The sequence below is a fragment of the Rhinatrema bivittatum genome, chromosome 7 (assembly GCF_901001135.1).
Source record: "Rhinatrema bivittatum chromosome 7, aRhiBiv1.1, whole genome shotgun sequence".
NCBI lineage: Eukaryota > Metazoa > Chordata > Amphibia > Gymnophiona > Rhinatrematidae > Rhinatrema > Rhinatrema bivittatum.
The window spans coordinates 171,860,040-171,883,694 of NC_042621.1; the positions used below are offsets into that span (position 1 = coordinate 171,860,040).

A 23,655-nucleotide genomic window follows, 5' to 3' on the forward strand; every position below is an offset into this window, starting at 1 on the left:
CAGGATATTGACAGATTTATGGACTTGTTTAAATCCATTTTTTATGATCCTGCCCTGTATATTGTTGCTGGTTCTACATTTGTGGACCTGAAGGAAGGCAACTGACCTCTGACTGATTTCACTATAGAGTTCAAGACTCTTGCGACTGAATTACATTGGGACCCTAGATGCCTGAAAACTCTCTTCTTCAAGGGCTTGGAGTCCCGCTTGAAAGATGAACTGGCTGCTCGTGAAACACCAAACTCGCTGGATGAGCTAGTGGCCTCGGCTACTAGAATTGATCACCGGTTTCGTGATAAAGTGCTAGAGCTCAAGCCTTGTAAAGGACCTGTTCAGAAGGAAGTTCGTGCTAAGCCTGCACTCAGGATGGTTCCATTGACTCCTGTTGCCAGTAAGGAAGAACCGATGCAACTTGGTCATGGTCACCTGACATCCAAAGAGAGCAGACTTTGGAAGAGGAATGGATTGTGCATGTACTGTGGACAAGCTGGTCATGCAGTCCAAACATGCCCGATATGTCCGGGAAACGAACGGGCCTAAGTCCTGTGGGAGGATCTTCTTAGGCCTCACTACGCCCTCTCCTCCGCTCTCTCTCCCTGTCTCTCTGATCTGCAGACCATTGGAGTTTCAGACTCTTGCCCTGGTGGACTCAGAGGCAGGAGGTAATTTTATTCTTCAATGTTTAGTGGAACATTTGAGGATTCCCCTCACCACTTTGAAGACTCCACTACTCTTATCATCTATACATGGGGAGCCCTTACCTGGTGCTGTTACCCATTGTACCGAATTGGTATCCCTCCGCACCGGCGCTCTCCATACCGAACAGATTTCCTTCTTTGTGTTGGAGAAGGCCATGCACCCTATTGTTCTGGGGTTACCCTGGTTGCAGCTGCATATGCTGCAATTCAATTGGACCACGTTGGAACTCTCCCGTTGGGGCCCAGAATGTCATGGCAAATGCCTAAAGGAGGTTACTCCTATTCTCTGTATGCCTACTACTCCAGAGATGCCAGGACTGCCGCCTCAGTATGCATCATTTCATGATGTGTTCTCCAAAGAAGCTGCTGACATCCTTCCACCACATAGAACTTATGACTGTGCCATAAGACTGAAACCTAATGCTGAACCTCCTAAAGGACGTGTCTACCCACTGTCGGTGGTGGAGAATAAAGCCATGTCAGAGTATATTGAGGAGAATCTGCAAAAGGGGTTCATTAGACCATCTAAGTCTCCTGCGGGCACAGGCTTCTTCTTCGTGGGGAAGAAGGATGGTACATTGCATCCTTGTATCGATTATCGAGGTCTGAACGAGATCACGGTTAAAGACCGATACCCTTTACCTTTGATCTCGGAGCTGTTTGATCGACTGCAAGGGGTCAAGATATTCTCAAAATTTGATCTGAAGGGAGCCTATAACTTGGTTCGCATTCGCGATGGCGACGAGTGGAAAACAACTTTCAACACACGAGACGGCCATTTTGAATATTTGGTGATGCCTTTTGGACTGTGCAATGCCCCCGCCATGTTTCAGAACATGATAAACAACATTGTGCGGGACCTTCTGTACAAATGTGTCGTTGTCTACCTAGATGACATCTTGATCTTTTTGCAAGATATGCCTACTCATCTAGCAGATGTCAAACAAGTATTACTGAGACTTTGAGAACACCGTCTCTATGCCAAATTATCGAAGTGAGTTTCACAAGGAATCTGTGCCTTTTCTTGGCAACATCATATCGAAGCAAGGCTTCCAGATGGATCCCCAAAAATTAGAGAGTATCAAGAATTGGTCTCGACCTACCAGTCTGAAGGCCCTGAGCTGATTTTTGGGGTTTACAAACTACTATAGAAGCTTTATAAAGAACTATTCTTCTTTAACAGTGCCCTTAACTGCGATGACATGGAAAGGGGCCAACGTTTCAAAGCGGTCTGCGGAAGCCATTTCCGTGTTCGAGAAATTAAAGATTGCCTTTTCCACCGAGCCATGTCTGCATCACCCGGACCCCAACAGACCCTTCATCGTGGAGGTTGACACTTCAGAGGTTGGAGTAGGGGCCGTGTTGAGCCAAACTGGAGATTCTAAAGCCTTACATCCCTGCTCCTTTTTCTCAAAGCACTTTTCTCCAGCAGAGAAGAACTATGGGATCAGAGATAAAGAGCTCCTGGCTATTAAGATGGCATTCGAGGAATGGCTCAAAGGCGCCCAACATTAAATTACTGTATTCTCAGACCATAAGAATCTAGAGGATCTCCATCATGTGCAACGTCTTAACAACAGACAAGCCAGATGGTCCTTGTTTTTTAATCGCTTTGACTTTGTGCTCAAATACCATCCCGGAGATAAGAATACCAGAGCAGATGCCCTGTCTCGCTCTTTCCTCTCTGAGGATGTTCCTGAAGAACCACAGCATATCGTCGACTCAAAGAAATTCATCTTGGCGGCTACCCATTCCGTGCCTGCCGGTAAAACAATTGTACTGAAGAATCTCAGAAGAAAATTATTACACTGGGCTCATGATTCCAAGCTGGCTGGCCATCCTGGTCAACACCGTACCCTGCTGAAATTACAGAAGTACTATTGGTGGCCTACTATCAAGAAGGACACATACTCCTATGTAGCGTCATGCTCCAACTGGCCAAACATAAGCCTACTTCTGGTCAGCCCTGGGGATTGCTGCAACTGCTGCCAGTTCCGGAGGAGCCATGGACTCACATTGCTACAGACTTTGTAGTTGATCTGCCTCCTTCTGGAGGAATGAACACTATCTGGGTGACGGTTGACCATTTCAGTAAGATGGCCCATTTTGTGGTGCTGCCTGGCTTACCTTCAGGCTTGGAGCTTGCTAAGCTCTTCATTTTCCACATCTTTTGCCTACATGGCCTACTGAAGCACATTGTCATGGATAGAGGATCACAATTCATGGCAAAATTCTGGAAGGCTTTGTGCAAGCTATTGACATCTCTCTGGATTATACATCTGCCTATCATCCCCAATCAAATGGCCAAACTGAGAGGATGAATAGGACCCTAAAACATCTCATTTGTGCCTATGTGAGTTGCCGTCAGAATAACTGGGCCAAACTGTTGCCATGGGCAGAATTCGCCATTAACTCACATCCAGCATCATCCACTGGATCAACACCATTCGAAGGGGTTTATGGACGACTACCTTCACCACCACTTCCACTGACTCTCTCAGTGTCGTCCCCAGCAGCTCAATCCACTGCTGATGATATCCATCAATTATGGATTCAGACTAAAGACATGCTAACCAAAGCGGGTGAACGAGAATAGAAATCATACAATGCTCATCATTTTAAAGCACCTGTATTTCAACTTGGTGACAAAGTCTGGCAGTCAACTAAGCACTTGAGACTAAAGTTACCTTCTACTCGATTTGCTCCACGCTACGTTGGACCGGCTCCAATTCTCCAACGTATTGGCAACATTACGTACAGTCTGAAGCTACCGCCTGGATTGAAAATCCACAGCGCATTCCACGTTTCACTTTTGAACCCTCTTATTCTCAGTAAATTCTCACCCAAGTCTCCAGAACCAACTTCTATTACCACAGAAGAAGACCTTGAATATAAGGTTGAAGCTATTCTGGATGTAAGAAGATGTGGCAAAACTTCGGAATACCTTCTATCTTGGAAGGTTACGGCCCCGAAGAAAATTCTTGGGAGCCGATGGCAAATATCCTGGACAAAGAGATGATTCTTCAATTTCATCAGATGCATCCACGCAAACCTAATCCTGTTAAAAGGGCTGGAGGCCGTCTGAAGGGGGGTACTTTTGCGTCCGTCGGTCTTCGATGGCTTCGCCCCGCCTATCTCTCTCTACTTGCGGTTTCTCCTGCTCACCTTGGACATATGGCCGCCATGGCGTCTGCTTGCCGACCTCTCTGGTGTCCCCGGACCGGCTTTGGTGCTGCCTCCCGACATGCTCCTTCAAGGTACCTCTAGGGCGCGCACATGCAGGGGGCCCTCATCTTTTTTTCCACGTTGGCGCGAACCTCAGGGGCATCCCCCTGTTCTGACATCACAACTCCAGGGTATATCTGCCTACTGTATTTGCTAGCTCATTGAGTTAGCAATAGGAATTGTACGGATGGGATTCACTCTCCGTTCCTAAGCTACTCTGCCACTCCAGCTCTACTGGAATTCTTACTACCCACTGGGGTCACTAACAGGGTACCCGCTCCTCAGGGGCCTCTCTGCTTCTTTCAGGTGCTATCAGGAAAGCAGTACTCGATCCTTGAGGGCCCATGTTCCCTGTGTTGCTGCCTACAACTGCCTACAACTTCTACCTTCTACTTGGAAGAACTATCTACAGTCACCATCTGTGAGTACAGAAACATTTCTCTACAGTACAGCTTCGCCAGTATCAGGTACTTGCTCCTCAAGGGCCTGCCCTCTGCTCCGGTGCCAGACCTCTCATCTAGTGGAATCTCTGCTACTGCTAGTGAGTACAACTCTACTGAGTATCTCTGCTCTAAGGGACCAGGTACTCGCTTCTCGAGGGCCTGCTGTCCCTGTCTCGGAGCTCTTCTATACTACTTGGGACTCTGAATGCTAATTCTACTGTGTGCTCATAACTCTCAGTCTCTTTCCACTATAGCACTGCCTACTGAGGATCCGTTTCCAGCGTTCTGTGAGAGACGCATCCAGCCGGGCTTTACAACCACTACTCACTACTGCCACCTCTGGTGGTTCCATATACTGTTTAATAAAAGATTCAAATCTGTTTTTGTCTGTCCGGAGTTTAGTCTGACACTGTGGTCCCTTACGGGACTTCCCCCCGTGGGCGTGGTTAGCTGCCACAGTGTCCAAGGATCCTCCCAAACACCAATAACCATAACACCAGTATGGTTAAACAGAGAGGTGAAAGAGGCTATTAAAACCAATAGGATATCTTTCATATACTGGAAGGTGGGTCCAAATGAACAAAATAGCAAAATGCATATGTACTGGCAAACTAGATATAAAGCATCAATAAAGCAAGCTAAAAGACAATTTGAAAGAAACTTGCCAGAGAGGCAAGAACTCTAAAACTTCAAGTATATTTGAAGCAAGAAGCCACTGAGGAAGTCAGTTGGACCGCTTGATGACCAAAGGCTAAAAGGAAGACAAGAGCATAGCTGAAATACTAAATGACTTCTTTGCTTTGATTTTTACTAAAGAAGGTGCTAAGGAGATACCTTCTTTGAAGGTGACGATTCAGAACAACTAAATTAAATCACAGTGAGTCAGAAAGATGAAATAGAGCAAATTAATTAACAAGCTAAAGAGTAACAAATCATTGGGACTGGATGGTATACACCCCAGAGTTCTGAAAGAAAAAAAATGAAATTGTTAACTAATTACTAGTAATCTCTATTACTAGTAATCTCTAACTTCTAATTCAAATTAGCTATGGTACCTGAGGTTTGGAGAATTGCCAAAAAAATTAAATTCCCATTTTTAAAAAAGGGTTCCAGAGGTGGTCTGGGAGCTACAGATCAATGTGCCTGACATTGTTAACAGACAAAATGGTAGAAGTTATTCTGAAAAATAAAATTACTGACCATCTGGATAGACAGACTAATGGGGCAGAGCCAACATGGATTTAGCAAAGGAAAGTCTTGTTTTACAAATCAGTTAGATTTTTTTGAAGGGATTAACAAACAAATAGACAAGAGCAAGCTGGTTGACATAAAGTCAACGCGTGTCAAAACTGGGAGATATATGAATATGTTAGGATTTAAGTGTGCCGAGTGGATTTTAAATGCCACCTGGCTATGTGTGTATCTCCAACTGCGCGTACAAAAATATTCTTCCAAAAAAGGGCGGGGTGTGGGCATGGTCTAGGCAGGGCATGGGAGTTCCTGGATTTCACATTGAAAAAAAAGCACATAAATACTTAAGAGCACAAGAGCATTCCAGGGTCTCCTGCCGCGTAACTTTACTTCTGCTATGGATGGTGTGTAAGTCATAAACCAAAAAAAATATACAAAATCAGTGGGGTTTATGGGTTGGGGCAAACAAGGGAGAATGGAGCCTAGTTAACTAGGGGATTAGGGAGTTCTATCCCTTACCTGGGCGAACAGGTAATGAACTGGGAAAATGGCCAATTGCATCAGCACACGTGACTTAATATCTTCCCACTTATGCAGTAGAAGCGATATTTGCATGCATAGGTGTGCACCCACTTAAAATTGTGTGTGCGCTCAGCCTATTTTATACCATGTGCTCACATACACACTTATATTCTAAATTAGCCTTGTCCATGGGCATGAGCCAGCAAATGCATACATATGTGCCTGCGCACCTGTTTAAAAGTTACCGTTCCTGTGCATATGGATTTCAGAAGGCTTTTGACAAAGTCACTCATGAGAGACCAAACAGGAAATTAAAGTCATGGAATAAGAGGCAATGTCCTATTGTAGACTGGTAACTAGCTAAAAGATAGGAAACAGAGAGTGGGACTGAATGGTTATTTCTGTCAATGGAGAAAGGTAAATGGTGGAGTGCCTTAGGGATCTGTTCTGAGACCAGTGTTCTTCAGATATTTATAAATGATCTGGAAAAGGAAATGATGAATGAAGTGATCAAATTCGCAGCTGGCAGAGAAGTCTTCAAAGTTTATAGATCATTAGTTGCTTGTAAGGAATTGCAAGAAGGCCTTGAGAGACTAGGGGATTGGGCATCTAAATAGCAGATGAAATTTAATGTAAACAAGTACAAAGCGATGCATATAGGGAAGAATAATCCAAACTGTAGATACACAATTCTGGGTTCCATATTAGGTGTCACCACCCAGGAAATGGATCTTGGAGTTATTGTGAACAATACTTTGAAATCCTCAGCCCAGTACTTGGCAGTATTCAAAATAGCAAACAGAATGTTAGATATTATTAGGAAAGAAAAATGAAACAGACAATATCATAATACCTATGTATCAATCCATGGAGTGGCTGAGCCTTGAGTATTATGTACACTAATAGTCACTTTATCGCAAAAAGATGGAGTAAAGCTAGAAAAGGTACAGAAAAGGGTAATCAAAATGAAAAAAAAAAAAAAAAAGGTTGAATGGCTCCTCTACGAGGTGAGGCTAAACAGGTTAGGGATTTTCGGCCTGGAGAAGAGAAGGCTGAGAGGAGATATAATAGAGGTTTAGAAAATCATGAATGGGTTGGAACAGGTACAGGGGTGAATAGTTATTTACTCTTTGAAACAGTGATACAACTAGGAGTCACTCCATGAAGCTATTAGGTAGCACATTGAAAACAAATTGGAGAACATATTCTTTTACTCAGCCCACAAATAGACTAGGGAAAAATAACCCATGCTGTAGTTACATGATATTAGATTCCATATTAGGAGAGAGCAGAAAGGAAAAAGATCTAAGCATCAAACATTGAAATCAATGGCTCAATTTGTTGCGGTGCTCAAAAAAGTAAACAAAATGTTAGGCATTATTAGGAAGGGAATGGTGATTAAAACAGAGAATGTCATAATGCCTCTGTATTGCTCAATGGTGAGACCGCACCCAGAGTATTGTATGCAATTCTGATCATCGCATCGCAAAAAAGATATAATGTCATTGGAGAAGGTACAGAGAAAAGCAACCAAAATGATAAAGGAGATAGAAAGTATCCCCTATGAGGAAAGGCTAAAGAGGATAGGGCTGTTCAGCTTGAAGAAGAGACGGCTGAGGGGGGGATATGATAGAGGTCTATAAAATCATGAGAGGACTAGAATGGGTAAATGTGAATCAGTTATTTACTTTTTTAGATAATAGAAGGACTAGAGAGCACTCCATGAAGGTAGGAAGAAGCACATTTAAAACGTCAGAGAAAATTCTTTCACTCAATGCACAATTAAGCTCTGAAATATGTTGCCAGAGTAATCCAGTGTAGTTGTATTTAAAAAAGGTTTAGATAAGTTCCTGGAGGAGAAGACCATAAATTGCTATTAATCAAGTCGATTTAGGGAATAGCCAGTGCTATTACTGGCATTAGTAGCACAGGATCTGTTTAATGTTTAGGTACTTACCAGGTACTTGTAACCTGGATTGGCCACTGTTGGATACAGGATGCTGGCAGGGCCGGTGCAAGGGGACTGGGCACCCTAGGCACCTTCAGCCTTGCGCTACCTCCCCCGTTGTGCCATCCCCAGCCCCACCCCCAGTCGCAGCCCCGACTCCAGGCGCAGGGACCACATGCCGCCACTCCCCCACCCTCCCACCCTCCCCCTCCACCCAAAAAAACCCCCTCACAAAACACCTGGTCCAGCGGGGAGCCCGGGAGTCATCGGCTGCCACTAATCAAAATGGTGCCTGTTGCCTTCAGCCACTACCATGTGACAGGGGCTACCGGTGCCATTGGTTGGCCCCTGTCACATGGTAGGGGCTAAAGGCCACCGGCGCCATTTTGGTTAGTGGCAGCTGAGGCCCCGGGAGCAGCAGATCATTCCTGGGCCTCTGCTGGACCACCAGGGGGGCGTCGGGAGGGTGGCTTGATTGGGGGGGGGGGGGGTGAGGCGGGGCTGGGCAGAATTTTGAAGGCACTTTTTGCCCTTTCAAAATTCTGCTGCCTGAAGTGGCCGCGAGCGGCAGCGGTGGTGCACCCTAAATCTCGGCGCCCTAGGCACAGGCCTAGCTCGCCTAGTGGTTCCTCCGGTCCTGGATGCTGGGCTTGATAGACCTTTGGTCTGACCTACTATGGCAACTTCTTATGTTCTTATGGAATTTGATGTCAGATGATATGGTGAAAGCAGTTAACATAACTGGGTAGTAGTTTAGGGTACACATCTTGCGAAAACTTTGTTTTGACAGGATGCAACACCCAGTTCCAGGTCAAGCCACACCCACTGACCTCCTCTCATCCAATTAGTGGTCACTTCCAGTTTAAGCCCCACCCTTTTCCTACCCTTCCCACCCCTTTGACATCCTGGAGACAGGAAATGACATATATCCATGTTGGCAGATGTTGTTTTGGGGAACAGAAAGGGACCTAAATGACATCATGATCGCGTGTGCGCAATAAAACCAAAACAAACCGCGTTTGAATTGTGCCATTGTGAATCATGCTGCAAGCAGCCATCTTGAAATAACATCTCAGGCCATTACAGCACCCTTGTGCATGCTCAGATCTTTTGTTTTTGAGGATAGAATATGGAGGGCAGCCATGCTGGAAGGAATGAGGATGCTAGTCAGTAAGCAGCTGCGAGGGGGATTGAAAGGGTAGTTGATAGTCATTAAAATCCTTCTATTTTCTGTCAAACTAAAAACAGAAAATCCTTTTCTTTCTGCCACAAAGCATATGGTTTTTTTTGAGCCACTGTTTTGTTTTTATTAAACACAGTGCTACTTGAGAAAAAGAGAAAAGTCAACAGTTGTAAATTTCATTTCAGCAGAGAATTTTTGTGGCAGAGAGAAAAGCAACTAGTCCAACCTACCCTCACCCTTAAAGCTTTCTGTAGTAACGACATAAAGCTACTATTCCCAAATATATCATAGCCCTTTCACCATACCCGCTGCACTTAGCACAGACAGTGTTGAGAAAAATAGAGAAATCCATATTTTGTTATTGCGGACAGGTGGACCCTCGCCTCTTTTTATTCTTTAAAATGTTTGCAACTAAAAAAGACAGAGCCAGCCAAGACTATAGTTTTTTGAGCAGTTGTATAATTATAAAAACAGTAGAAGCCAGGATTTTTTTTGTTTGTTTTGTGAAAGCAAGCCATCAAAAGAGATGGAACCAGCACACTGTGCATAAGCATGCTGAGAAAAGATATTGGTTTTAAAAGCAATGTTTTAATTAACTATGAAAAAAGAAAAGGAAAAAAGAGAGATCACGCACTCAAAACTATATGGATAGCCATCATGGACTGTGAGAGGAATCTTGGGAAAAAGAAATGCATCCTGATTAGTTACCATGGAAACCACCACATGGCTCCCCTGGTTTTCACCATCCAGAAGCCAGAAGCAGTATTGTATCCCCCCCCCAACCACACACAAACCCCCTTTTTTCTCTGCTACAGAAATTCTCTGCTGAGATGAAATTTATAAGTGGTTTTCTCTCTTCTCAAATAGTACTGTGTTTGATAAAAAGAAAAAAAACAAACATTGTCACAAAAAAAATGTATGCTTTGTGGCAGAAAAAAATAATTTTCTATTTTTAGTTTGAAAGAAAATAGGATTTTAATGACTGCTATAAACTACCCTTTCAAACTCCCCCCCCCCCCCCCCAACTGCTTACTGAGTATGCTTATTCCTTCCAACATGGCTCCCCTCCATTCTCTCTCTTTGAAAACAGAAGATCTGACTTGTGCAGGGATGATGTGATATTATTCCAAAATGGTTGCCTGCAGCATTGTTCACAATGGCAGGATGCAAACATGCTTTGTTTTGGTTTTACTGTGCATGTGCAGTCATGATGTTATTTCTAGTCCCCACCACAACATCTTCCATCTTGGATGTGCATTATTCCCAGTCTCCAAGTGCCTGCTGCCATCTTGAAAAATGTATTTCTGGTTCTGCTCTGTGCCCATAAGGGTCAAACAGGGGGTGTGACCAGAAGATACGTCATCAACAAGGGACAAAAAGTGGCAGGGTGTGGGCTAGGCCATGACAGATGTCAAAGGGGCAGGGCAAGGGTGGGAAAAGGGCAGGGATTAACCTGGAAGTGAATGCTGATTGGCTAGTGGGCGGTCAGGTGGTGGGACTTGACCCAGTAGTGGGCGTTGCCACCTGCCAAAATATTTTGACAAGATGTGTACCCTTAAACAACTCTAGGATTAAACAGAATTTGGACAAGTTGCTAGAGGAACTGTTGCCATAGGATCATGTGATAGTGACTTTTGATAGCAGCTAGACAAAGTGCTAGTTGAGTAATCTCCAGAATGATGGAATTGGCATGATAAGCATGGATCTTATGACAGTCCATGAAATTTGTGGTTTAAACAATAGTTACAAAACAGATGGTGTAGTTTCATTTTGGTTGGGTGCTGGTTATAGTTGAATGTGTTATCAACTTCCCCTGAAGAAGCCTATTCATAGGTGAAACAAGGGCTGCTTTGTCTGGATGGTTCATTTAGTATGTGTTTTATTGAAGGGATGGTTTTTTCATCATGTATATCATTGAACACTCCATCTTGAAGATGAATGGATAATCCATTCTATATACTTGGTCTGGTTTCTTTAGAATGAATGTAATTGAATGTTTATTTGTTTTGAAGAAAATAGAACCGCTTGTCCAATATATGCATTTTTGAACATTTTGAGAAGATGGTGTGGTTTCTCTTGCATATTGGAAAGTTATTTCTTGAAACAATTGTTTTAGAAATATATTTTTTAAAATATATTTAGAAATATATTTGTAATATTATCTATATATATATATATATATATATATATATATATATATATATATATATGTTATAAATGGGATTTTATACTATATTTTATTGATTGTGGGTATGTATTGGTGCATGTATGGGAATATAAGAAGGGATGTAGTGATGAATGAAATTTTTATTGGTTATTGATTTTAATTGGGATACTAAGTCTAAGGAGATATACACAAGAAATGTTTTGTATAGAGAATTTACATATATGATATGGTATTCAATTATAGGGCCTCATTTTCCAATGTCGCAGTGGTAACGCATGAGGGGGCGTGTCCCATGCAAATAAGGCATTTTTCGTGCAGCGGGGAAACATCGCGTGACGCGATGGGTTTCGCCATTTGCGGAAATGGATTCACAAATCGCGAAAACATCGTGCACTGCGATAAAACAACCAATGAATCTTCGCAGTACACAAAAGTATCCAAACAGCCTATTTCCATTCTGAGGTGCTGCAAGCAACATGTTATATGAAACTGAGCAATTGACTCACACAAGAGAAAGAGAGAGAGAGAGAGAGAGAGAGAGAGAGAGAGAGAGAGAGAGAGAGAGAGAGAGAGAGAGAGAGAGAGAGAGAGAGAGAGACTTGCTATAGTGCCTATGCCCTAGACAAGTATTTGTACCCCTATGAGAGGGCCACCTAGTAACTCGAGGTGGGGATTAGGTATGAGCGTAGGGGGTTGGGGGCCACTTTCACATTCAACATGAGACGTACGGAAAGAACAGTGGTCTCTAGTGAAGATTTGCTGGCCGTCGGAGTGAAGAAACTCACTCCAAGAAGAGATTTGGGCAACATTCTCTCAACCTAGCTTGATGGACACTCTCCCATCCATAAAATGTGCATGTCACTCATGGCCAATCCCAGGTGTAACCCATATGTGCATGCTCCGGCCCTTTTTTCACCCAGTGGACAAAAGAATGTTCAACAACCCAGACTCTCTTTTGTCCCTGGGGTAAATATGTGGGCAGAAATTCAAGAAACAAATTATTTCTTCATGCACAATCTTCCCTAATGTGTGTGTTAACTGTGTCTGTCCTCCATCTACCGATTTTATGGATAGTATCAACACGCAACCCTGCCTGGGCCACACTGGTGGCCACTCTGATCCAAAAAGAATGCATACCGAACTCATTGGCATTGCACCTTGTTGCACTAAGAGCCAAGACCAATACTGTTGAAAATTGGTATCGGGTGAGCGGTAGGCTATCCATGTGGGTTAACAGATGCTTACTCCTGTCAGCCTGTACTGCCAAAAAGGTCAGCAAGTACTGCATGGGACAAATCACCTGTGATGCCACTCCCCTCTGGCAGATTTTGGAGCCCTGCCCAGTCTGATCTGTCTTTGACCTTTGCAAGACTATGCGGACGGATTGTTATGACACCCTGATGTTCTGAAACAATATTCCTTGATAACCCATGTCCTTTTTGGATGCAGCCACCAGCTTGCTGACCCTTAGGGCACCAAAGAATGCTAGTGAAAAGGCCATTTGAAATAATTTGACTTCAAATACTGAATTGCACATCAGTGGTAAAACCTGCCACTATCATATTAATAACTCATGAGTTACTGGGCATCTGTGATCGCGTTCTGGCCCCATTTTCCTTGCTCACCCTGTCAACATCTTCTTCATTATAAAACTCTTAGTCAAGTCTTCCCAGGGGTGGATTGGCCTATTGGAGGATCGGGCATCCCCTGGTGGGTCGGTCGCTCTAGTCACGTGATCTGCCGAGTGCAGCTGTGACAGAGCCGCGCTTGGCAGATCACGTGGTATCTCAGGGGCCGGCCGGGGCAACGAATCCCCGGGCTGGTCCATCATCGGGAATCCGCCCCTGAGTCTCCCCATCCCCAATCCTTTGTGAAAAAGCAAATCCTGTAAATGATTCAATATGGATCCCCTCAACTTCCCTCTGCCCTTAGCTCAGGAAATGTATTTTACTATTAGACCTTCTGGACCAGGCCCTTCATCCCAACCGCAATTACTTAGAAATTTGGATATGAATTCATATGCCCTACAATATGCACCCCACATGGCCAGGGCTACCGATCTCCGCAAGAGGTCTTTGATGGTGTCGTTACAATCTTCCATAAGTGGTCCAGCACCGGCACTCCATCCTCATCTGCTCCAGGAAATGCCACAACATAAGAACATAAGATATGTCATACTGGTCAGACCAAGTCCAGTATCCTGTGTCCAACAGTGGCCAACCCAGTGCCTGGGTGAGGGGAGGTGTGCACCCATGAAAATGCAGTGAGGCATTCAGCAGAGACAAGTGAGAGGGGAAGAAATTTCTGGGCTGTTTAAATGGAAAAAGAAAGGTGGGTAAACCTTTTTTATTGTTAGTCTTCCCGCCCCCCCCCCCCATTCCCGCCGTTTAAAGTGGGTTTTGTCTGCATCGTTCAGGAGAAGGAGGACATAGTGTCTCCTTCAGCCAGAGGACGTTACTCTCAACTGGAGTTCTGAGGGGGGAAGCCCACCTCTGCTCTTCAATTGGAGCTCTTACTAGCTCTGAGGGAAACTTCTTTGCTCCCTGGTGCATGCAATCCATTGTAAATTAAAATAAAAGCTTTCTCACCCCTATGTTTATGGCGAAGACTTCAGAAATGGTTCATTGAACTAAAATCCACAGAATTTTTGTAGACGTCATTGAAATGGGTGTAGACATTGCACCACTTAGAATTAATTTGTTGAAGATGTTCAGAGCAATGAAATGGTTCTTGAGCTGGAGGTTGCAGAGAATGAATCTGTCAGGGAAGATGCTGGAGCACATTTAATGGATTCATTCATATCCCAGCAGATGCCAACCTAAAGAATGGAAGGGCCATGTGTCTAGATTTCCTGGCTCAGTATCTGTGACTGAAAGATAACAGGCAGCAAATCAGTTTGGTGATGAGAACAATTATGTCAGCTTTATGAAAATTCCAGAGTCTTTTGAAGATAATGTTTGCAACTATTCAGACAATTTAGTTTTAAGTCAGAAGTTCTCAAATTCAGAAAGTGATACTAAAGATCTTTTCATTGAGCAGCTGGATGGCAGATTGGCAGTTATGTGGCAGAAAAGTAAGTGTGCAGGTGCTCTTATTTAGTCAAATCTCCATGATTGCAAGGAATGGTTTAAAAAGTCTCATATAGTCAGTTGATTTACAGTAGGTGGAACTCATGACCATAAGGAGTATCTGGCAGTTACTGTGTTTTTGTGCAGTAAACCTAGCCAGCTGGAATTCTCTGGAGAAGCTGCATCAACTCAGAAGGGGGAATAGCTAACTTCTTTATAAGTTTCTCATTAGGTACAATTTTTTGACCTGAGGGCGTGTTAGGCTCCTTAAAACTAGACAAGAAATGTGTTAATGTTAGTCCAATTAAAAAAGTATTACCCTACTGTATATAATAAATAAATTATATATTAACATTATTTCTGCTTTTCATTAGGCACAACAATGGGATGGAATGTATCAGGGTTTTCCAGGGGTTGTGATCTAGTGGCCTCAGTGATTGAAATATCCTTGTTTTTTTGGCTATAATGAGGTAGCTGTAACAGAATCCTTCAGACTTCCTTAGTAAAACTTTAAGGCATGCATTGATACTTTATCACGGTCAGAATTGAGTTTGTCAGCTTAGAAACTGAGAAGAAAGTGTTTAGGATATTTAGAAAGAGCAATTGAGCATATTACAATGGAGAAAAATAAAGCATCCTGATGCCAGGGGAAAGGATGGGGTACACTGAGAACTAGTTCATAAGGTTAGCTATAGGCCTGAAAGGTACATGTTTCAGTTTTTACAGATGAGGTAAATGGGTAGGAATTTAAACAATTTGTGCCATCTACCTTATGCCTAGAACTAAAGAATGGTGGTATCAGAGATCACTGAGCAAGATGGATTAAAAACTCTACAAACTGGTAGAAAGTGATTAATCATCCTGCTTCCCAGTTTGTTAAAGCAAATTCCACTAGAGCAATTTCAGCATGATTTGGTGAGAAGGTGCTACCTACTACCCTAGAGAGTAGTATGACAGCATCTGAAGCTTTTTATACATATTTACCAAGCAGTTTGCTATGAATCCTTTCTGTAAAAGTCCCGCTATAGTAAGTCACTAATAAGCCAGGCTGGGGAAGTGGATGAGAAATTAATTTACTACTCAATATTTTTCTATTGACTTCTGCCAGTCTGGGTCTGGCCCACCTTTGACATGATTGTGACAATTATTGCATTGAAAGCATGTTTGATAATTAGTTGCTGCACATATTCAATGGCTTTAGAAAGCAAAAATTGTAATTGTGCTGTATACTGAGCCTGATATCTTAAGCTGAATTTTCAAAAGGATTTAAACACACAAAGCACAAAATTGCCCAGGAGTTTGTGCATGGAAAAGTATGTGCATAAGATATTTTGCACATACAGTGCTTTTGCATGCACTGGAACGAGGTGTGCCAACGGGTGGAGCTGGGAATCTTTTATGTGCATGCTTTCTATTTTTGAAGTATGCACATAAATGTATACGTACACAATTGCACCCACTCTGTAGCAACATATGTTGGACTGTACTCTTCACACAGCTGCTAATTTTCAAAGCGGACTTACATGTGTAAGACCACTTTGAAGCCTGGGCCTAAAGTCTGAGTGTGCTTTATTCACACAGACTTTAGCTCTAAGTGCGCTGTTATAAAATTACTGTGTTGGTGTGAGTTTGAGAGCAATTTATAACCTCTCTGCAGTGCTTTGTACCTGTGGGCATGCAAACAGATTATCATATGAAAACTCCCCATGGAGCTTTCTTTGAAAATCCTGCAATGTGCCAGTGCTGTGAGGAGTCTTTATGAGGTGAACTTTGCAGGTGCAAAGTACATGCAGTAAAGAAGGCACAGGGATTGCAAAATGAAATCCTCATGCAAAAAAACATAAGAAGTGTCATGATGGTTCAGACTGAGGGTCCATCAAGCTCAGCATCCTGTTTCCAACAGTGGCCAATCCAGGTTATAAATACTTGGTATGTACCCAAACATTAAATAGATCTCATGATACTAATGCCAGTAATAAAAGCGGCTATTCCCTAAGTCAACTTGATTAATAGCAGTTTATGGACTTTTCCTCCAGGAACTTATCCAAACCTTTTTTAAACCCAGCTATACTAATTTCCTTAACTACATCCTCCAGCAATGAAGTCCTAGTCCTGTTATCTGAAAGAGTAAATAACCAATTCAGATTTACCCATTCTAGTCATCTCTTGATTTTATAGACCTCTACCATATCCCCCTCAGATGACTCTTCTCCAAGCTGAACAGTCCTAACCTCTTTAGTCTTTCCTCATAGGGGAGCTGTTCCATCCCCTTTATCATTTTAGTTGCCCTACTCTGTACCTTCTCCATCACAACTATATCTTTTATGAGGTGAAGTGACCAGAATTGTACACAGTATTCAAGGTGCGGTCTCACCATGGAGAGATACAGAGGCATTATGACATTCTCTATTTTATACACCATTCCCCTCCTAATAATTCCTGTTTGATTTTTGATTGCTGCAGCACACTTTAATGCCTAGATGTTTTGCCTGAGTCTTATTGAGCTGGAAGCCCAAAAGAGCAGGAAAAAACTACTAATTGAACCCTTCCCTCCAAAAAAAACAACCCCCTCCATAAAAACAAAACATAATTGAATATTAAAAAAAGAAAAATATGGTTGTTAATGTGGATTATTTTTTTCATTTGTTCTCTAATGAATTCCAGTAAAATAACTTACAGAAAAAGAAATCCAATCACCCCATTTGTTAGTGGGATGTTTAGATGATACTGAGAGTTACCTGCAGGTCAATACAGTAAAGTGCGGCCGCGGTTACCCTGCTTCTAACCCTCTTTCTACTCACTTTTCGGCCGCGTTAGTCCAACCCGCGATACACTATCCCCTTTAACCCATTCTTACCGCCTCTTTAAATCACCGGGTAACCCCTTCCGCCCGTGGCATGTATATTAGATGTAAACGATCAAATTAGCTGTTCCCTCCCATACAGTAACGCGCGCCCCGACTATTGCTTTTTTAACCTGCAGTTTTGCCGCACATTTAACCTGCTAACTTACTGCCTACCCTTACCCCTGCGTTAGAGGCAGGGGTAAGGGTAGGCGGCAAACTTTCCCCCAGCCCCCGCTCACCTGCCTTGGCTGCGTCCATGGGTGCTGGTCTCTGGGGCAGCCCCAGTCCTCTCTCCCCTCCTCCTGAAGCAACGAAAGCGGTTTGTGAAGCTAAAAAACTGACATTCTGCTTAGAAATGACGTGGAGGCTTATAGAAAATTACACATTCAGCTGTGAAAGATTGGGTTCCAGTTGCAGTTATAAGGAGTCATTTATTATGCTGCATTATTTTACTGTAGGAGGGGAAAAATATCACAGAGTGGGGTGTTCTCCTGATATTTGGCCCTCCCTATAAAAATATTGTGGCCATTTCTCTACAATATTTTTAATCACAATAAAACACTCCAAGAAATATAATATTGTGAGGAGCCTGTGAAAAATGTACGACAGCCCCTTTAACACAGTATGATATAGCCATTGTCTTAAAGGGACAGTACAGCCCCCAAAAATACCCCTCAAAGGGAAACCCCCTGAGAAGACCTCTACCACCTGTCTAGGCAGTTCATATTAAAAAAAAAAAAAGTAGTTTAAATAGTGCTCCAAGTGTTGTTGTGGGGCAATGCCTGCCCTTTACCCAAACCTCTTCCCTTTCCAAAAAAAAAGCACCCTCCCAGTTAACACAACCCCCTTGATTCCCACCCCTGAAGGCATCTACCTCCCAAGTCCCCCCTCCCCCACAACACCCTTATTTCCATAAAAGACTTCCCTGGTATCTAATGGTCTCCCTCATCCTAGCCCACCCTGGATTCCCCCTTCCACAAATTCTCTTCCTAATGTCTCGTAGACTCCCCCACTCTAGGCAAGCCCCTGGAACCCCTCCATATCTTTGATGAGTTCCCTAGTAGTGTAGTGGCGATTCAGAGCACCCTCTAGCTCTGGACCAGTCGATGTCATCTTTCAAAATGGAGCCAGCTGGGCAGTGTGACTATTTTTTTTACAGTATATGCCAACATATGCTTAATAAAGATGTGCATATTTCATAATGGCTTTAGGTTTGTTGCTAGTGGTGTTGCTTTTCCCTTATATAGATTTTGTTGTAGTTACTGCTGTAGATTCTAGAGTAAAACACTTCCAGAAAGGTAGTTGTGTTAGTCTGTAGTTACTACATCTGACAAGTTGGACTATTTTCCACAAACTTGACTCCATAAATCTGTTAGCCTACAAAGTGCCACCAGCCTTGGTGTCATTTTGTACAAAGTAATAAAAAAAAACCAAAAAAAGTGTAAGAATAATATCAATCAACAAACACAACGAATCTCACTTTACCAAATCCAGATGTGTGAGAAAATGATGTAGGAGAGGAGATGCCATATTATAGAAGCGCTCCTTATTCATCTCCCTGCATCGTACTAATCTGCAGTCACGGAAAAACACATCTTAAGCAGTACTGTATTGTGCTTTGCACTTTTCTCCTCTGACTAATAGGACTTTGATGATTCTATTTTGGATTATGTTCCCCTGAAGAAGGAAGAATTATCATCTTCCAAAACATTGCAATATCGGGCACTTTAACTATAAAGTTGTGGAATGAATAATATACAGCATCCCTTTGGATCTTCGAAAATAACTCTACAGATAAGTATAATTTGAGTTATTTATGCACTGCAAATAATTGGCTATTTTTTTTAAGAAAAAGGGGACTACTGATCTGCACGCTGGTGGACTTTAATTTGTTCATTCCATCTCTAGAATAACTGATGATTAAAATTGATGCACTTAAAATGGCAGCTTTTTGAGCCCTAAATGATGTGTCTTTCACTGTGGAATATGAAGGTCATTCTCTTTATAAGTCAATTTTCTCACACATCTGGATTTGGTAAAGTGAGATTCGTTGTGTTTGTTGATTTTTAATAAAGTAGCATATTTATATATATTTGATATAATTATTACTGTTCTAAGCCTACATTTGTCTAGATGAAAGATACATGCTTGTCATAACACCTTCCTCAAATTATTTTGCTTAATTAATATGACATATATGGCACTGTGAAATTTTTCATTTTATCTCCTGTTGCTTAGTTGACTATTTCTCTCAATATGTTGATTATATTGAGTCCTAAGTTTGTGCTGATAACAGAAACTGCATCTGATAGTGAGTGAACAGGACTTGTGAGTATTGGTTTACTGAGGAAGTGTATATTTAAAGACCACAAAAAAAAAAAATTGAGAGTCCAAGGACCTGATTTTAAAAAGCATTTACATGCTTAAAATTGGGTTTTGCACATGTAAATGCACTTTACCTGTGTAAGTGGGCTTTTGAAAATTGGTACAATGCATGCCGTTGAATTGTCCATAGGATTTACCCGTATATCTGCACTTTATATGTGTAAATGACTTTTTAAAATTGCTACAATACTAGCTACATTTAGACTTGTAAATCCTTTTAAAAATTCACCTGTAACTGTGTCTATAAATTGTGTTAGAGAAAGTAACTAGAGATTTGAACTAATTCTGTGTATTTATAAAATGTATTAAAGAAAATAGAAGATTGAATTAATTCTGTTTGCAAAAGTCAATTCTTTTGCTGTGGGACATTGTGAGAACTTTTTCCTGGAGAAATGCTTAGCAGTATTTGATTTTCCCCTTCTCCCATCACATGCAGGCTGAACGCATGACTTTTCTGGCGCTTGGACGCATGTTCAAAACCCCTCATGCAATAAGAACATAAGACATTGCCATGCTGGATCAGACCAAGGATCCATTAAGCCCAGCATCCTGTTTCCAACAGTGGCCAAACCAGGCCACAAGAACCTGGCAAGTACCCAAACACCAAGAAGATCCCAGTAAGGGGATTAGTACATCCAAAACGCATGTCCAAAGAAATGCGAAGCTAATAGCGCTCATCACATATAAATTCATATTGATGAGGCTATTAGCTATTATCCCCGATGCAAAAACAAAAATGTGCGCCTGATGAACACATTTTTACTCTAAAAAATTAACCCCTGCCCCGGAGCAGGTGTTAATTCTTGAGAAGCCCCAAATGTTTACAGAAAAGCAGAATATTCTGCTTTTCTGTAGTTTCTCTAATTTAATATCCTGACAATATTCAGTTGGAGGAATCTAAAAAAGGAGGACAGAAGAAAAAAAAGTGTTTCCGGCTTGTGTGGCTGTGCACAGGTTAGGAAAATGGATGCTCATAAAATTGAGCGTCTGTTTTCCTAACCTGCTGACAGCCACCTCTCCTGGGTACCCAATGCTAGAGAGAAGCTAGGAATGTAAAGTTTTCCCTAGTTCCTCCTTTCTACCATGACAGCCCATTTAAATATTAAATCTGGTGCCCAGGAGAGGTGGATTGGCGCACATTAGGAGAGTGGGCGTGGATATTTCATTGGCCAGATAGTTTAAATGGAATGTTACCCAAATTGATAGGAGGGAAATTTTTCCCAATTGAGGATTTACATCAATGAATAATTAATCCTGACATTAGCAATTACTAATTGCAGTCCTATTACAAGTCAATAAATTAAAATGAAGGCTCTTAAATGTATTAGGGTACATTACATTGGATTGTTTCTCCATTCTTTATATAGCTTTAAATAGCTTTAAGAAAGGAAAGATGCAGACAGTACATCAGTAGCAGGATGTGGACTTTCCAGACTTTTGCACCAAGTGCCAGTGTATGATTATCGACTTGTTGGTAAGAGATTCTATGGGGTAGATTTTATAAATTTCGCGTACTTTTGTTCGTGCACCAGGCGCGAACAAAAGTACGCTGGATTTTATAAGATACGTGCGTAGCTGCGTGTATCTTATAAAATCCAGGGTTGGCGCGTGCAAGGGGGTGCACATTTGTGCAACCTGCGCGCGCCGAGCCCGGCACGCGCTGCCTGTTCCCTCCGAGGCCGCTCCGAAATCGGAGCAGCCTCGGAAAGAACTTTCTTTCCACCCCCCCCCCCCGCACCTTCCCCTCCTTTCCCCTACCTAACCCACCCCCAGCCCTATCTAAACCCCCCCCCCCCTTAACCTTTGTTGGCAGATTTACGCCTGCCAAAAGCAGGCGTAAATCTGCGCGTGCCAGCGGGCTGCTGGCGCGCCATCACCCGACCCGGGGGCTGTTCTGGAGGCCTCGACCATGCCCCCGGGCCGGCCCACCTAGTAGCTCGAGGTGGGGATTAGGTAAGAGTGTAGGGGGTTAGGGGCCACTTTGACATTCTACGTGACACCTACGAACAGAACAGTGGTGTCTTGTGAAGATTTGTTGGCCTTCGGAGTGAGGAAACTCACTCCAAGATGAGATTTGGGCAAGGTTCTCGCCACCTAGCTTGATGTTACCCAGGTAGAGAGTCCATCAAGCTAGGTGGAGAGAACCTTGCCCAAATCTCATCTTGGAGTGAGTTTCCTCACTCCAAAGGTCATCAAATCATGAGACCACTGTTCTGTTCGTAGGTGTCATGTACAATGTCAAAGTGGCCCCTAACCCTCTACACTGTTACCTAATCCCCACCTCGAGTTACTAGGTGGGCCTACGATAGGGATACAAATACCAACCTATGGGCCATGTCATTATGGTCAGTCTCTCTCTCTCTCTCTCCCTCCCTCCCTCCCTCTCTCCCAATTCACCTGAGGCCTTATCACATTTTGATAAATGACCCCCTCAGTTTGTTAGCAAACGAAGGGCAGGTTAAATACCAGGATGTGATGACATCACTCAGAGGGGACGCCCCCGAGGTTCCTGCCATGACATGGATTGCGTGCGCACGCACCCTAGGAGGCCCTCAGGAAGATCATGGTGAACACAGTCGCCTTTGCTGTTCCGGGAATGCCGGAAAGAGCGGCATGAAGACGTGGCAGCAGCCATCTTCCCAAGGCTTGAGAAGGAAAAAAGGTGAGGCACAGAGGTCGAAGCCGTCTGAGACCGACGGATGCAACAATGAGATTCAATTGATTATATTTGGACTTAGAAAAAGGCTACTTTGCAAAGTCTATCCTGAAAACAGTCCTCTTTGCGACATTTGAGTATCAGTGTTAATCTTCTCTGACCTAGAGGTCCAGTGAACTGTCTTGACTTTTTCCTTACCCTTTTTTATATTCTTACTAGTGCTATACATTTTCTAAGGTTACTAGATGTATGGTGGGTAAATCTGGGACATTTGTTCCCCATAATACCATTTGGGAACTCATTTTCAGGGACTGGGGGTGCAGGTGGCTAGCGATCATGGGGATTATTGTCTGGGAAATTGTAGTAATATACTCTCAAAATATGCAGGTTTCTGATACTGAAGAAGGGAATTTTCCAAAACATTCATTTCTGCAGAAGTGGCTTTAAATATTGCCTACCCTGTATCCTATATGCAGGTAAAAAAGTGCAGATGTTATGGCTTTCCTGGGGTAGGGTTAGGTCGGGATATGCATGCAACAATGTGCTTAGTTTGGGATTTTCAAAATTATGCATGGTTTTGCCTGGAAAAAATACCTGCAGAAAATGCTGGCACAAATCTCTGCAGGTACTTTTTCCTGCAGCAATAATTAAAGCAAAACTATGCATGTAATTTTGCTTTGATTATTGGTGCAAAACCTGCAAGCAACAACTAATTTAATTATTGCCCTATAAAAGTACATTCTTTAACTTTTGTTACCATAAAATATGTGGGACCCAACACAACACTTCAGGACTGTCTTACATAGAAGTTAATTCTACACCAGAGAAAGCCAAATCAGCTGACAAAATCCAGCTGTTTCTTACATGTAAAATCTGTGTGAGAGTCACTTCTAGGATCCGAGACTTTGAAGTGGGCCCCAAGAAACTTTATACTAATTCGTTAATATTCTTTAGTTAATTTGTTTTTCTGACAGATAACATTAATTCAAATCTTTGGTGTATGTTCCTCTTCTTCTTTCTCCTCCTCTTCCTTGTTTCCTCATTCTTCCTGCCTCCTCTTCTTTTCCCATACCTTCTTTTCTCATGCATTTTCTCCTCCATTCTTCATCACCTTCCTCTTATATTATCTCTATGAATTCCATCCCCCCCATCCAGGGTCCTCTTTCTCTATGTATTTATTATTTATTGGCATTTGATATTCTGTTTTTAAAATGAATGGCCTCAAAGCAGATTACAATAAATTACAATAAATTTAAATTAGGTAACAATAGTGTTAGATCAATAAACAATATTGGTTGAGGATCTGTATATATTTAAAGACAAG

At 42.5% G+C, this 23,655-nt stretch overlaps 1 protein-coding gene across 2 annotated transcripts in view; it reads left to right on the top strand.

Moving 5' to 3' along the window:
- The window catches only part of KCNMA1 (potassium calcium-activated channel subfamily M alpha 1), a 1,936,781-nt gene that overhangs the window by 977,108 nt on the left and 936,018 nt on the right, over positions 1-23,655 (top strand). The gene's annotated exons all lie outside the window — the stretch shown is intronic.